This window comes from Eucyclogobius newberryi, unplaced genomic scaffold (assembly GCF_026437365.1).
Source record: "Eucyclogobius newberryi isolate DKJ021-1_F unplaced genomic scaffold, fEucNew1.0.hap1 SCAF_5, whole genome shotgun sequence".
NCBI lineage: Eukaryota > Metazoa > Chordata > Actinopteri > Gobiiformes > Gobiidae > Eucyclogobius > Eucyclogobius newberryi.
The window spans coordinates 6,508,195-6,524,988 of record NW_027316167.1 but is presented as its reverse complement, the minus strand read 5'-3'; the positions used below and the strand labels follow the sequence as shown (position 1 = coordinate 6,524,988).

At 43.1% G+C, this 16,794-nt stretch overlaps 1 pseudogene; it reads left to right on the top strand.

Annotated features, from left to right (window-relative positions):
* Positions 1-1,444: 1,444 nt before the first annotated feature.
* Positions 1,445-16,794, top strand: part of LOC140381730 (E3 ubiquitin/ISG15 ligase TRIM25-like) — a 28,977-nt pseudogene continuing 13,627 nt past the window's right edge.

The following is a 16,794-nucleotide window of genomic DNA, read 5'->3' as shown; positions in this document are numbered from 1 at the left end:
ACGTTTCCTTTACAGGAGAAGGACATTGCTGTGCTCTTGTTGCACATCGCTGAACAAAATCATCAAATGACTGACCGTTACCAGACTCCTACGCCCGGCTATGAGCAAGGTTAGAACATATTATGTGTAAATGTGCTCCTGTTACAGCGTAATCCTATCAGTTTACAGTAGTCATAGCAGTGTTTATGACTTTATTATATATATATATATATATATATATATATATATATATATATATATATATATATATATATATATATATATATATATATATATATATATATAAATATATTAATATTTCATTGGTCTGTTTGTTTAGGACCACACACATACAACGTCACCTGCAATCAAACTGTAAAGAAAAATTCAATCTATCAATAAACCACCCTCAAGTAAAGAGCGACTCTTCATTTGAGCTCTAACCGGGCTCACCACAGTGATTCGTCAGCCCACACCAGCACAATAATTTAAAACCTATCTTTTAGTCTGGATAAAGTATTAGAAAAAGTGTGTAAAATACTTGTTTCTACAGATAATGATCTCACATTTGAAACTTAACCAGTTTTTGTAATGATATATGGTGTATTTCAGCCTCACATAAAAACAGCAGCTATAAACAGCCTCATTTTAACACAAAACTTAGGCCAGGATAAAGAAAAGCCTTTTTTGTGGATATTCCAAGATGTATAAGTTTAGTTCAGTCAGACTTAGAGTAGTTCTGACTGTTGAGGGTCAAAATATGTTTCCTTTAATATATATAATATAATCCACATACTTAAAAAATAAGTGTGTTTTTAATTTGGAGAAGTGTCTTTAGAGACAGTTGGACAAAAATCCGGCTCAGCAGAACAAGTTAATTCATGTCAATTCAAATTCAGGTTTATTCATGTTCATGTTGCGCAACAATTAATCCAAACGGGGAAAAGTTTGCAGAGGAAAACGCGGAAGTAACTAGAAAATCAAATATTGAGATTCTAACAAACGTACAACAGTTTTAAGCAAAGCGGTTCAGAAGTGTGTATGTTTCATTCACTCAACATTGAGTTTGAAGGTTTTCTGTTGTAAATTCGTTTAGTTTTAAGTCGTTTTCTTGATTCAATCCACGAGTTTGGCACATTCCACAGCCGGAAAAAATAGTGGAGACCGGAATTGGCTTAGGGTAAGGACATGTTTTTATTACAGCGCCCCTTGTGGATGGAACAAGGAACTGTGATGGGAAATGTCATTAAACCAGGTCTAAACCAGGACTAAACCAGGTCTAAACCAGGACTAAACCAGGTCTAAACCAGGACTAAACCAGGTCTAAACTAGGACTAAAACAAGTCTAAACTAGGTCTAAACCAGGATTAAACCAGGTCTAAACCAGGTCTAAACCAGGACTAAACCAAGTCTAAACCAGGTCTAAACCAGGTCTAAACCAGGACCAAACCAAAAAAGCTGTCTGTGCCTTTAAAGTGCTATTGCTTCCTGCTTCCTCCTCAGATCTACACAGAGCTGTGGGTGCGGCCTGGCTCCTCCCCCTGCTCTCTCTCTTAAGTTTCATTTGTGTCGAAGTCAAACTTTCAGTCGCTCTGATCCAGGAGAGATGGCGCAGAAAGTACTTGACCAAGAAGCCTTTTTCTGTCCCGTGTGTTTGGATCTACTGAAGGATCCGGTGACTATTCCCTGTGGACACAGCTACTGCAGGAACTGTGTCCAACACCACTGGGATCAAGAGGACGAGGAGCAGCTCTACAGCTGTCCTGAGTGTCGCCAGAGCTTCAGCCCCAGGCCTGTCCTCATCAAACACATCATGTTAGCAGTTTTAGTAGAACAGCTGAAGAAGACTAGGCTCACAGCGCCCCTTGCTGACCGCTGCTATGCCGGACCTCAGGATGTGTCCTGTGATGTGTGCACTGGGAAGAAGTTGTGCAGTCTTGTCTGCAGTGTGTGGCTTCATACTGTGAGAGCCACCTCCAGCCTCATTATGATGCTGCAGCGTTACAGAAACACCAGCTGGTGGCGCCGTCCCACAAGCTCCAGGAAAACATCTGCTCGCAACGCCACAAAGTGATGGATTTATTCTGCCGCAGCGACCAGCAGAACATCTGTTACCTCTGCTCTGTGGACCAGCACAAGGGTCACGACATAGTGTCCTCTGCCTCAGAGAGGGCCCAGAAACATGCAGAGCTGCCGGCCAGGAGGGCCCTGCTGCTCCAGAGCCTCCAGGACAAAGACACAGACCTGAAGAGGCTCAAACAGGAGGCCCAGGACATCAGCCGCTCTGCCCAGTCAGCAGTGCAGCGCAGCAGGGAGAGCTTCAGAAAGATGGTCCTTCTCCTGGAGAACAGAGGCTCTGAAGTGAAGCAACATATCCTCTTCCAGGAGCAAACCCAACTGAGCCGAGTCCAAGAGCTCCAGGACCAACTGCAGCAGGATGTGACTGAGCTGAAGAGGAGCATCTCTGAGCTGGACACACTGTCCCTCACTCCGGATCATAACCAGTTTCTACAGCTCTACGCTTCACTGTCCACAGACACACAGAGCACAGAGCCAGCCAGGATTCAGACCGGGCCCCGGAGCTACTTGGAGGACGTGACCAGAGCTGTGACAGTGCTCAGGGACAAACTCCAGCTCACTCTGAGTCCACTCCAGGTTTTACTGTCACCAGCTGAACCCAGCTCCAGAGAGGACTTCTTACAATATTATACAGAACTCACTCTGGACCTAAACACAGCTCACACCAAACTGTCTCTGTCTGATGGAAACAGAAGAGCAACAGTTATGAGTGAAAACAGAGTTATCCTGATCATTCAGACAGATTCTGTTCCTGGGAGCAGGTTCTGAGCAGAGAGAGTCTGTGGGGCCGATGTCACTGGGAGGTGGAGTGGAGCGGGGGGGGGTGTTTATATAGCAGTTTCATACAGAGATATTCAGAGAAAAGGCTTTGATGAATGTGGATTTGGACACAATGATAAATCCTGGGCTTTAGTCATTGACAAAACCGATCCTTCATTTCGGTTTAACTCAGTCCGGTCCCAGGTCTCAGGTCCGGTCTCGTCCAGAATCGGGGTTTACCTGGACCACAGTGCAGGGGTTTTGGAGTTTTACAGCGTCTCTGAGCGTAAGATGAGCCTCATCCACAGAGTCCAGACCACTTTCACTCACTCTCTCTACGCTGGAGTCAGGTTTAACTGGTTTAATCCTGGAGTCTGGTATGAATGGGATAATCATGGAGACACTGCACATTTCATTAAACTCAAATAACAGCTTTGTTCTCCTCAGTTAAAATGTGTGACTTTAATTAATTGAAAATATGTCGGTGTAATCCCTCATTCGTCCAGGCGTGTTCCATAGTAGAAAAAGCTTCAGTTGTAGTCATCTGGACTCAGTTTGAAAAAGTAATCTTGTTTTTACTTTTTCAAACTGAGTCCAGATGACTACAACTGAAGCTTTTTCTACTTTAATTAATTGAACACATTTAAAGGTTCTTTATGAGGGTTTTCCAAAAACTAACTAATCTTGTTTTAATTATTATTATGTAAACAAGATACTTATTTAAAGAATTGATTCTGAAAAAAAAGATAAAAACAGGAAAAACATTGAACATTCCCTGAATAATCTTCATAATTATCATCTAAATCAAGTTTGTAATGAAAGTATTTAAATGTTTTTAGTCATATTAGTGTTCAAACTCATTTATTCTTCAATCCAAATGTTATTCCTGGTGTGATGTCAAAAGTGATTGTCTTAAATCTAATACTGTTTTACTTCTGTTTGTTTGTAGATTTTGTGGTGATTTTTATGTATTTTGGAGCTTTTCCTCTGTTCCAGATCCTTCCGTTTTCTGAATAAACTCTGGCTCTGATCGCTCTCATTTATTGAACTGGACTTTACGTAGAATTCAGAGTCAAACACAAAGTCCTTAAAACTCTGTGATGTAAGTGAGAATCTCTCCTCTTTGAGCGTCACTTCTGACTCACATCTGAACACCCGAAAGTTTACACTTCACGTCTTCAGGTCATGTCTTTAGGAATGGCACATTGAACACTTTTGTACGTACACACTTTATAAATCTGTCCTGGAGGAAGACGCGCCACAATAATGTCACACACACATTCAATCTGCTCCTTCACAATAAACCTGTAGCAACGACACTGTAAAGCTGCAGCACATGAATAATCCACCTTCAACATTCCACAAACACACACTTGATGGTTTGTGTCGTTATCGCTTTAGCTTTAGCTTAAGCTTTAGCGTTAGCATACGTGGCCTTCAGTGTTGTTCATATTTGTGTTATGGTCGACCTGCTGCTCTGAACATGTGACTGTGATCATCCTCTGGAATCATGTTAATCATTCATTTCTTTTGGGAAAAGAACCATCAAAACGTGACAGTGAGATATATAAATGGAAACATAAACTCACCTGTGACGCCTTTCAAAATGTCCAAGTGAGCGAGGTCCAGCAGCACCTGAGGACCGACAGTGTGGTCAGACCAGAAACCACCTGTGCTTTTGTAAAGCACTGACCATTCCAATCTCTTTTCTCTCTCGCGTCTGGAACATTCTGTGGTCCGAACCTGGACTAATCCTAAACCAGGACTAAACCAGGACCAAACCAAGTCTAAACCAGGACTATACCAGGTCTACACCAGGATTAAACCATGTCTAAACCAGGTCTTAACCAGAACTAAACCAGGACTAAACCAGGACTAAACCAGGACTAAACCAGGACTAAACCAGGTCCAAACCAGGTCCGAACCAGGACTAATCCTAAACCAGGACTAAACCAGGTCTTAACTAGGTCTAAACCAGGACTAAACCAGGACTAAACCAGGTCTAAACCAGGTCTAAACCAGGTATTAACCAAGTCTAAACCAGGACTAAACCAGGTCTAAATCAGAAATATTGACTCTTTATTCAAGAGGTGACTCAACTGTTTGCTCATTATGACTTTATGGTTTATTAAGGTTAATTAAGGTTATTTCATTATTATAAAAGTCACGAACAACAATTCTTTCTTTTCTTGACCTGGAAACATTTAAAAACAAACGCGTGTCTTTTCTCCCCTTTTGCACACGTGTTTTTAGTACTTTACGCTGCATTATGAATATGATCTGAATTATAATGAATATGATCTGAATTATAATGAATATGATCTGAATTATAATGAATATGATCTGAACTATAATGAATATGATCTGAATTATAATGAATATGATCTGAACTATAATGAATATGATCTGAATTATAATGAATATGATCTGAATTGTTGTAAATATGATCTGAATAATTGTAAATATGATCTGAATTATTGTAAATATGATCTGAATTATTGTAAATATGATCTGAATTATTGTAAATATGATCTGAATTATTGTGAATATGATCTGAATTATAGTGAATATGATCTGAATTGTAAATATGATCTGAATTATAGTGAATATGTTTAGTCCTGACTCTGGCACCAGCAGGAGGCCGGTCCATGTTTAGTCCTGACTCTGGCACCAGCAGGAGGCCGCTCCATGTTTAGTCTTGACTCTGGCACCAGCAGGAGGCCGGTCCATGTTTAGTCCTGACTCTGGCACCAGCAGGAGGCCGCTCCATGTTTAGTCTTGACTCTGGCACCAGCAGGAGGCCGGTCCATGTTTAGTCCTGACTCTGGCACCAGTAAGAGGCTGGATTTGTTCAAACACAAATTGAATACATGCAGGACAGATACGTTTATGATAATGTGGGCTGAACCAGGCAAAGGCTCAATGGGACAAGCAGGTGACGGCCTCCATTAACAAAAGTTTCATTGTGCACCTTTCATGACAATATTAATTAATTTTAGAGAAGTGATATCTACCGGTGGTCCATTTCTTACAAATTGTGGCATTTTACTTTCTTCCCCCTCGGGTAATTTGCAATTTAACCTACTGATTTCAGCCTGTAATTATTGGTGACAAGTAAATTGTCATAATCGGTCCGGCCCAATAAAGACTTAAGGGAATCTTGAGTGGTTTCTGCAGGAATTATGGCTCTGGTAGAAGAGCACTGCCCACAGGAGCCGAGCTGAGTGGTGAAGTCGACCCTGGAGAGGGGGAAATGAAAAGTGATTCAGTACTTCTTATGCAGCTGAGGCAGATTCACTGATAAGCTGTTCATTTAAAGTAATACCATCCAATTTTATGGAACAAAGTGATATTTATATCAACTTCTAATGAAAACATTGGATTTTCCCAAAAACAGCTCTTATATTTACTGTTTGTACTATTTATTTTGGGGGAAATTAGATTCATGCCTCAATTATGCTGGGGAAGCACGTCGTCTTAGGCTGGGAGTTTGAATGAGTTTCAAGCTTATCTTGTCTGTGTGAAGAGGGAATAAAACTCTGATCTAATTTGATGCATTAAGGCCCTTGGGAAAATCTTAACCAAGCACAAGCCAGATTGATATATCAGATTAAGATGGAACGTGTTACTGGGTCATAATGATACAAATACAATCACGGCTCAGGTGCTTTTTGTGGTTTAAATTAACATGAAACAATTAGCTGCCCTCTTGGGTGGGCAAAGTAACTGTCTCTATGAGGGGAGGGATTCAAAAACCCTTATTACAAAAGGGGATGCCAATGCTTTTGCCACCACCAGAGCTTTTGTTAGAACGTGACACTGAAACATGGCCACGGGGGAACAATGTGGCAAAGAAGTTTGTCAACTCACAAATGGCCAGAAATCATAGTGAGCCACAACAAAAAAACACCCAAAGCTCAGATCACCCTTGAAAATATATATATATATATATAAAAAAAAATATATATATATATATATATATATATATATATATATATATATATACATATATATATATATATATATATATATATATATATATATTAGTTGAATAAAAGGTTAATAAATAAAATGGGATCAGGTCTGGGTTGGATTTAAAACAAAAAACTATAGTATAGAATAAGTATAGACTATGTGCAAATGCTCCTCTTGCATGACGAGACTCTGAGAGAGTCACAAGAGTATATCAGTGTGGCCATGCATGCTAACACTGACAACTGTGAGTACCAATCAAATATATCCATTCACAGAGTGTCCACTCAGAACAAGCACAAATAGAGTGCCCAACAATCAGAGCTAAAACAGTTACCGGCTGTTATCCTCAAATGGGTTTCCTTTAAAATGACTGGAGGCCCATTTGAGACGTGCTGTTAGCAACTGTCGGCTTTTACCCAGACAATTGCTGCTATTCTAGTCACCCACTGACCGAAGAAGTAGAGCTCACAACTGCACTAGAACTCTATACCTTTTTTATCCATCCATCCATCATCTTCTTCTGTTCCCAGAGTCACCAGAATTCCCTCTCAATCCGGACCAGATACTCCGAGTGTAAAGCCAATACTGCTTAATCCAACATTCTATTCCAAAACTGCATGTCTCGTACCTTCCTTACCCTAAACTGTTATTTCTTTGCACTGTCATTTACAATGGGAGGATTGTCTGTAAAAAAAACTGTATTTTTCTCTGTTTATGTGCGAGAAATTATGTCAGAAGTTTTCAATGGTGGTCGATATGAACTCGAAATGTCTTGATTTCAGAAACCTTTTTCAGAAGCACACTTTTGAAACCTTTTCTGCATCAACTCTGTGACGAATGAGGGATTACACGACAAATAAACTGTATGAACAATCCATTTGTGCTTCAAATTTTGTACAGACTTACAATAAATAAATATCCAAATTATCAGGGATTTTATTTTTTTCAATTACAGGTGTTTTTATTGATCAAAAAACAAGCATTCTGACTGGGATCAGGGTCTCGTCTCCACAGATCTGGGTTCTCATTTCTAAACCGTGACGAGGCAGAAGGTGATCTGTGCTCAGAGAGAAGACACACACACAGTTTGTAATAGTCAATCTCTTTAGTACTTATTTAATCACAAGTGCTTGTGAGGAATTAGGAGGGTGTTTTGTGTTCATGTTAATGTTTTGTCACGTTCACACAGGAGCGACGCACACGTTCACAGGAGCGATGCACACGTTCACAGGAGCGACGCACACGTTCACACAGGAGCGACGCACACGTTCACAGCGACGCACACGTTCACAGGAGCGACGCACACGTTCACACAGGAGCGACGCACACGTTCACAGGAGCGACGCACACGTTCACACAGGAGCACCAGGTTCTGGCTCATTGTGTTTTATTTAAGCAGAAGCTGGAGATGAAGTTTAATTTAATGCAAGCGTTTACCTGTCAAAGCGCTGCTGTCACAGGCATAAACCGGTAATGCAGCTGTGTCCCTTTCATCGGCCCCCACACACACACACACACACACACACACACACACGCACGCACACGCACATACACACACACACACACACACACACACACGCACACACACACACACGCACACACACGCACACACACACACACAGGGCCCCTCTGCACACACACACACACTCACACACACACAGGGTCCCTCTGCACACACACACACACACACACACACACACAGGGCCCCTCTGCACACACACACACACAGGGCCCCTCTGCACACACACACACACACACACACACACAGGGCCCCTCTGCACACACACACACACACACACACACAGGGCCCCTCTGCACACACACACACACACAGGGCCCCTCTGCACACACACACACACACACAGGGCCCCTCTGCACACACACACACACAGGGCCCCTCTGCACACACACACACACACACACACAGGGCCCCTCTGCACACACACACACACGCACACAGGGCCCCTCTGCACACACACACACACACACAGGGCCCCTCTGCACACACACACACACACACACAGGGCCCCTCTGCACACACACACACACACACACACAGGGCCCCTCTGCACACACACACACACACACAGGGTCCTCGGCCCCGTGTCACACACCCAGTGTTTCATCCTGAGCCGCTCAAACTTGAGCTTGTGAAATAAAACAGGTTTTGAGAGCGAGCGTAATTCAAATGTTCAATGACTCAAAAATCAGAGATGTCACTGAAGATCACACTGGCCTGTGTCTCTGCCCCTCCCTCTCTGCCCCTCCCTCTCTGCCCCTCCCTCTCTGCTCCTCCCTCTCTGCCCCTCCCTCTCTGCCCCTCCCTCTCTGCCCCTCCCTCTCTGCTCCTCCCTCTCTGCCCCTCCCTCTCTGCCCCTCCCTCTCTGCCCCTCCCTCTCTGCTCCTCCCTCTCTGCCCCTCCCTCTCTGCCCCTCCCTCTCTGCCCCTCCCTCTCTGCTCCTCCCTCTCTGCTCCTCCCTCTCTGCCCCTCCCTCTCTGCCCCTCCCTCTCTGCTCCTCCCTCTCTGCTCCTCCCTCTCTGCCCCTCCCTCTTGGTCTCCATGTGTCATTCAAACTGGCTCTTTATCGCGCTGATGAGTAGGTAAATCTCACTTTGCATTGTCCTTACATGGAGAGATGGAGGCGTGGAGGAGGCGTGACATGAGGCAAACTTCAGGTCTGATCCGTGAAGAGGGACTGACCCGCTGGAGAGCGTACAGAGGCTTTTATACATCTGAATGTTTTTCTACGTACGTGAAGTTTGGGTTTTGTCCCCACGTACTCTTTTAGTCAGATGTCCACGTCTCATAAATGAGGCCCCTCACCTATATATTGTCTCAACGTTGAGCCATAACCTGCTTGTTTCTATGGAGATAGATTATGTTTACCCCCAGAAATATATCCCAAAAACTCAGCTTGGTCATCTTGATTACATAATTGTAGTGTTATCCTGCTCCACTATAAACCCACCGTCCACCATTGTATCAGATATAGTCCTCCCACAATCCTTTGCATTGTGCTTCCTGCCGTGGGCTTGTGCATTTCCTCCTCGCTGCTGTTGCTTGACCATATGCTAACATGGCTGCTGGACATATAGGGGCCGTTTCCATGTTAGCCAAGGCCACTTCCGGTTTGACACAAAGAGGATTTTCCATCCCATAATCCGGACACACGATGATATTAGAATAGTCCCTGGTTTTCCCGCTCCTGCTGGTGCTCCTGCCTCAGAGCGAGTCCCTGTAAACACGCATTACTGAACTCATAGCGTCCACTCGATTTCTGTACAGTAAAGGTCAGCGGTCTGTACGTACAAGTTACATATAGTTTTATTACAGATTATTTACTCACACCATCATTTGTGGAATATCTGTAGATACAATTAAATGACATACCGTATTTTCCGGACTATAAGGCCGTAGTTTTGGCCGGGGTGCGACTTATACTCTGGAGAGACTGATTTCTGATATTTTTTGTTCTTTTCACACTGGCCACCGCATTTCACACGCCGACCACAAGAGGGCTCTAAAGCGCCGCAGCAACGCTCTAAGCGACACAGAAGAAGAGGCACTTCCTCCACCTGTAGAGTTCTGGGAGTGGTTATACGAAGTGTGTCATCGCGATTCTGGAGCCCAGACACTAGATTTCCTGTCTCGGTGAAACATCATCTGACGTGTTGGCCCAACCCCAAACCCCAAAGCCTTAACCCCAAACCCTAACCTTAACCCCAAACCCCAACCCCAACCCCAAACCCTTAACCCCAAACCCTAACCTTAACCCCAACCCCAAACCCTTAACCCAACCCCAACCCCAACCCCAAAACCCTTAACCCCAAACCCTAACCCAAACCCTAACCCAAACCCTAACCCCAAACCCTAACCCTAACCCTAACCCCAAACCCTAACCACAAACCCTTAACCAAACCCTAACCCAAACCCTAACCCCAAACCCTAACCCTAACCCCAAACCCTAACCACAAACCCTTAACCAAACCCTACCACAAACCCAAACCCTAACCCCAAACCCTAACCCTAACCCCAAACCCTAACCACAAACCCTTAACCAAACCCTACCACAAACCCTAACCCCAAACCCTAAATGTAGTCGGGTCAGAGCGGGAGTCGACCTCAGGACTTCCTGCAGCCCATTCCGTGTCTCTAACCGCTGGGCCAACACGTATTAAAACTCTTCTGCTGCAAGACAAAAAATGTCTCCAGAATCGCGATGACGCCCTTCGTATAACCGCACGTGTTGTTGTTGTTAAGTGACAAATGAGGAGGTCGTGAGAAATTGTGCAGAGCAAAGTAAAATCGGAACTAGTCAAAACAACATTGAGGCTGCGTTCACACTTTCGCAAACACTGCATCAAATGGGGACTAACCCGAGGCTAATCCTGGAACTAAACCTGGACTGAGCAGGACTAAACCAGGACTAGAACAGGACCAAACCAAAGTCTTCAACAAGGACGATATATGAGGTTTGAACTCAGCTTTCTCTTCAGCGCACGACTGTAACTGAACTCTGTGTCGATGCATGAGCTTTTGCCGTGCGGTGCCTATTATCTGGTGTTAGTGACACAGAGGAAGAATAATCTGCACTTCCTCTTCCTCTGGAGTTTGTGGAGTTGTTTAGAAGTGACACAGAGGAAGAAGAATTCAATGGATTTAGTGATTTGGGGTAAAACTGATGCTTTGCTAAACTTGTTAGCATGTTCTTTATGCTATAGTTATCTGAATAACTGTTCATATGTTACGTTAACATACCAGACACTTACCACAGTTCTGTCTGTGCCTCATGTAGCTGAAGGTGTTAGCGTTAGCATACGTCATGTAGCTGAAGGTGTTAGCGTTAGCATAATATGTCATGTAGCTGAAGGTGTTAGTGTTAGCATACGTACACCTATTCACCATGTTCTCTCATCTGTTATTATTTTAAACTGCATTTCAAGATGTTCTTGGATTTTATCTAATCAATGTCCCCCAAACATGCGACTTATACTCCAGCGCGACGTATATATGTTTTTTCTTTCTCTATTATGCAGTTTTTGGAAAATACGGTAGTAAAGAGTTACAAAGATGAATGTTTAGACTGATGATTTCTGTTAGTGACTAGATCCTAGAACTCACTATATTACAACAAAATCATGCATTTTAACAATATTAATTTTAGTTTTCTCTATTGAATATTATTGGCCCATATAATGTTTGTTTATTCAAACACATCCCATTAGCTGAAAGCAGTGAAAGCAGTGCAACCAGCCACTTCCTGGGTCCATTACAATAAAAAACGATTACATTTCAAGGACAATAACATGGGTTTCGATCATTCCGTTTCATTATATTTCATTACAGTAAGAATGTAACAGTTCTTTGCAAATCATGTTAGACTTCAGTCCATAATAGTGTACAGTACAATGTTTTATATCAAGTCTTAGACATCTAACACGTGACTTTTTTAAATGATTGCTTAGCTTTGAGTTGACGGATTTGAATAGAACGCTGTTCCAAATGGAAATTGCTCTGTACAAACCAGTTCTTTTCATACAGTTGGATTTGGGATGTGGTGGGAGAATGTTGTGATGTCATCTGTTGTTTATTTCAGTCTACAATGTGATGATGTCATACTCTGTCAGATCATGGGCAAGAGCCAGATTGTGCTGCCCTTTGCTGTATTACAACAATTTTAACAATATTCATGTTAGCTGCCCCCATCTGTATGAAATATCACTGGCCTACGGAATGTTGTGTCGTCATCTGAAACCTGAAAAGTGTCAGATTGCAGATTTGTTGACCTGGTTTATGGTTCATATCTTTGTCATTCCTTTCCACACGAAACAAAAACTGGTACAAACTTCAAACTTCTTCTGTATCTACCTGCGTTGCAACAATGAAATTTCCCCATGTGGGACAATAAAGGATTATCTTATCTTATTTTATCTTAAAAACTGTCCATCTCCCATAGAGATCTCCACCTATCGCTGGGGTTCAGACTACATCACAACGTTCTATTGGCAGATAAAATGTAGTTAAAATGCAGTTTTTGTTGTTGTTGTTATAATACATGAAGTTGGTGAGTATAGTCAGAAAAAGAAAGATTTGTGAATTTACCTTTTAGATATATCATGACAAAGTATAATCATGTTCTAGAATCTGAAAACAACCAATGGATGGATTTCTGATTCTAGAATGTGATGTCATAGTATTATTAAAATAAAACCACACACATTATATATCCTGCTTGTTAAGGTGAAATGTCAGTTCCGCAGTTTTTGAACAGGAAATCAATGGCCATTTCTATTATTAAACTGTTTTGGATCAATATTGCGGTTTAGAATGGATCAAATGTAAGTGATCTACACATGTGCAATATCAATACTTGTTCCAGTTGCACTCGAGGGGTGGATTCGCCAAGTTTCGACGTGTAAATTCACACTCTCACATCACGCTACTGTTGCTACACGGAGCTAATGACAAGGAAAGCAAAGGTTCCCATTTAAATGTTGATTTATGGATCGCAGACGTAATAACAAAATTCCGGATTGATACATTTTCATGATTAACTTTATTGGATTCATACATTGGTTGATTTGCGCACCTTCTTGGGTTTTATTGTTTGATTTGACGTATAGTTAAGATTACTACACTACGTTACATTAACCGAACAACAATTGCTCATAGACATCATTCTGGTTTCGCTTTACCTCTTTGTAGCTTGAAGTATCCTCATTTCCCACGTCTTTGAACTGGTCACCCTACCACAAGGTCAGCACATGTCTGTTTTTGTGTTGGTGTTTTTTTTCCGCAGTTGAAACGTTTAGTGCACAAATTAACCGCTTGCCTTGAAAGCACAAAAGCTTTCTCCACAAAGGCCTGCCCCGCATGACACATCAGATCTGCTCACCTCTGCACATTAATAGCACGGTTTATGAGCGGAGTGGGTCGATTCTAAGCTGTCCCCAGTGGGAGCTCTTTATCCGGAGATCACCAGCACTCCGTGGGCTTAACTGGGTCAGAGTGCACCTGCCCACCCTCTCCAGCCCCGCGTACGCCAGCCGCCGCCGCCTCCTCCAGACTTACATACTGCACTGTGACTCAGAAGAATATAACTCGATGTGGGGTCTAGCGTGTGCAGCTCGCTCGCCCTCTTGACATTTAAGATCAATCCTCTCCTCCCCCGATTCACGTTGTGGATGGGCGCGTTTTGTCATTTAATTACATTCCCCTCGTTCAAAGTTGTCTCCTTGTATCTTATTTCTTGCTGTAGGAGTCTGTCTAGTGTGAGATTTCAATATACACGACGCAGAATGAAAGTGTTCTGCATGGGAACGTGGCGGAATACAAATGGGGCCAGATTTAATCTCTTAATCCAGGTTGCAGTTTCGTAAACAGAATATTGTGTTTCCGATGGAGCGTCTGAAGAGTACACAAATCCATTCTTCTCACGTGAACTGTAGAAGGCTTACATGCAAGTATGAAAAAACAATACGTAATTAGAAGCATGTTTTGATTTGGAGACACAGTTATGTTATCATTTAAGGTGGACTGTGTAAGTTGTCTGGTGAGAAAGGGCCGCGTGCTTGTCTCCGTGAAGATGATATTGCTTTGCCGGAAAGGTTCCACCGCGCGGCTTTAAACTTACCTCGCATTTATTCGTCGACTTTTGGTTTTATTGCTATAACAGACCTTGAAAGATGTGCATTCTCACTTCTCCACAGATCTGTCTTGTAACTTGATTTACTGGCTTTGAACGCTTGGAAATTGATAGCGTTAATGCAATACTGTGGAACATTCCATGCACAGCAATAACAGTTCCAAGCAAGTCATGAATTCTCAGCCTGAAAAGTTACACTGTGCAGCTTTAAACATTGGTTTTGCACATTACAGGAGCTTTAGAAATGTGGTCGTATGTCGGGCTCTGTGCCATGGATTTAGCAGGGAGGTGTCAGTACAGTACGAGTCTGAAGCAGCAGTTCTCCAACAACAACCGCCTCTGCAGACGACTGGAAACTAGCTGAGGAACTCAACACCTTCTACTTCAGGTTCGAGACCACCCCGGTGCCACTCCTGGTGCAGCGGTAACAACGCTCAACGCCCAGGAGACAGTGGAGATGATCGTGAATTTAAGTTACAGCCGCCCAGCCCCCCCTTTACCTCCACAGACTCCCCCATCACCCCGTAGACTCATTCCCCTTCCTCAGCACCACCATCACACAGGACCTCAAGTGGGAGCCCACCATCAGCTCCCTCATCAAGAAGGCCCAGCAGAGGATGTACTTCCTGCGGCAGCTGAGGAAAGCCAAGCTGCCAGCACAGATGATGGTGCAGTTCTACACGGCCATCATTGAGTCCATCCTCACCTCCATCACCGTGTGGTACGCTGGAGCCACAGCCAGGGACAAACAGAGACTACAGCGCATTGTTCCCTCTGCTGAGAAGGTGTTCAGCCATGAACTTCCATCTCTGCAGGACCTGTACGTCTCCAGGACTCTGGGGCGAACAGGTCGGATCACAGCTGACCTTTCTCACCCTGGACATGGACTATTTGAGCCACTCCCCTCAAGCAGGAGGCCACTCCCCTCAGGCAGGAGGCCACTCCCCTCAGGCAGGAGGCCACTCCCCTCAGGCAGGAGGCCACTCCCCTCAGGCAGGAGGCTACACAAAAAGTTTCTTTCCCTCTGCCGTTGAACTTATGAACACTTTCAACTTTAACTATAATTTAATCTCTCTCTTCACTGTTCACTTTCTGCACTACAGCTGTAAACGTAACTGTACATTTTGTGTACATAGTAAGCCTATTTTTGTTTTTATCTTATAGTAAATTTTAATATGTTTCCTTCAATGCCCTTTGTGATTCTGTATGTCTTGTTTTTATTATTGTTCACCGTTTTATGTTGCCCCGAATCACCAAAGCGAGTGCCTATGTTCCTAATGTTTTTGATGACGACCTTCTGAGTTACAATTCCCCATTGAGCTCTACACATAGATGTCCATTCAGTGAAACATCTCTTTTGTGTCTCTGAGGTCTCACCTGAACGCCATAATAATTCTGTACATATTCGGAAACACACATCCCTAGAATCTCATTTCTACACAACATAAAGTTCTATGTAGCAAACTTGAGTGTTTCTCTCCTGGTCACAAACTCCCTGCAAGCTGTTCCAGACCGAGTGCTTCCAACTCGAGAACAGGGCGCACATTAACAAAGCTGACACCAGAGAAGCTGCAGCAGGTGGTGGAGTGTGCGTGAGGATGTTCACAAAATTATTCTGACAGGTCAATCCCAACCTCTCTGCCCCGGAGCTGTGGGATAAGAGGGATTTCCACTTTGAGAGGATTACAATTTTCAATATATATTTCAATGCATATTGCCTACAGAATACTTTGTTGAATTGGACACTGAGGTCGACTTGCCAGATCGAGGAATCCATGGAAGTTCCGTGTCTAATTAAGTGAATATAGCAGTGATATCTGAGCGCTCTCAGGTCTGTTAAACCCACATCCTGTAAATTCTATACAAGGTTGCATTAAATCATTAACCCACTCAACTAAACATAATATGGAAGGCAGATGCGCAATACCACTATTGTTTCATTAAGTTTATTGCAATGAAGGTGGCGGTCAATAGAATCTGCTGCTTAGGAAAGTCGAGGTGAAAATACAAGACACAAAATACCATGAACAAGTTGAGCCATTCAGTGCAATCATTATTTCATCCAGGAGCTGTCCATGGTAGAAAAGGTTTCAAAGGCTGTCATCTGGACACTGTTTTGAAAATTGAGAAGTTTTGACTCTGATCCAGAGGTCATTTTCAGTCGATGGGAATCAAACGTCTCCATTTCAAAGACAGTGTGCATATGAACACCTTTGAAAGCTTTTCTAGCAAGATGAGCTATTGTCATTTCTTTCCTCAAAAGTGGAAACTGATCCAAAAGAACAGGACTATCAAAGGTAATGAAATATTGTATTATTGACATTGCATTTCATGAAGGTTATTGATTACAAAAGCT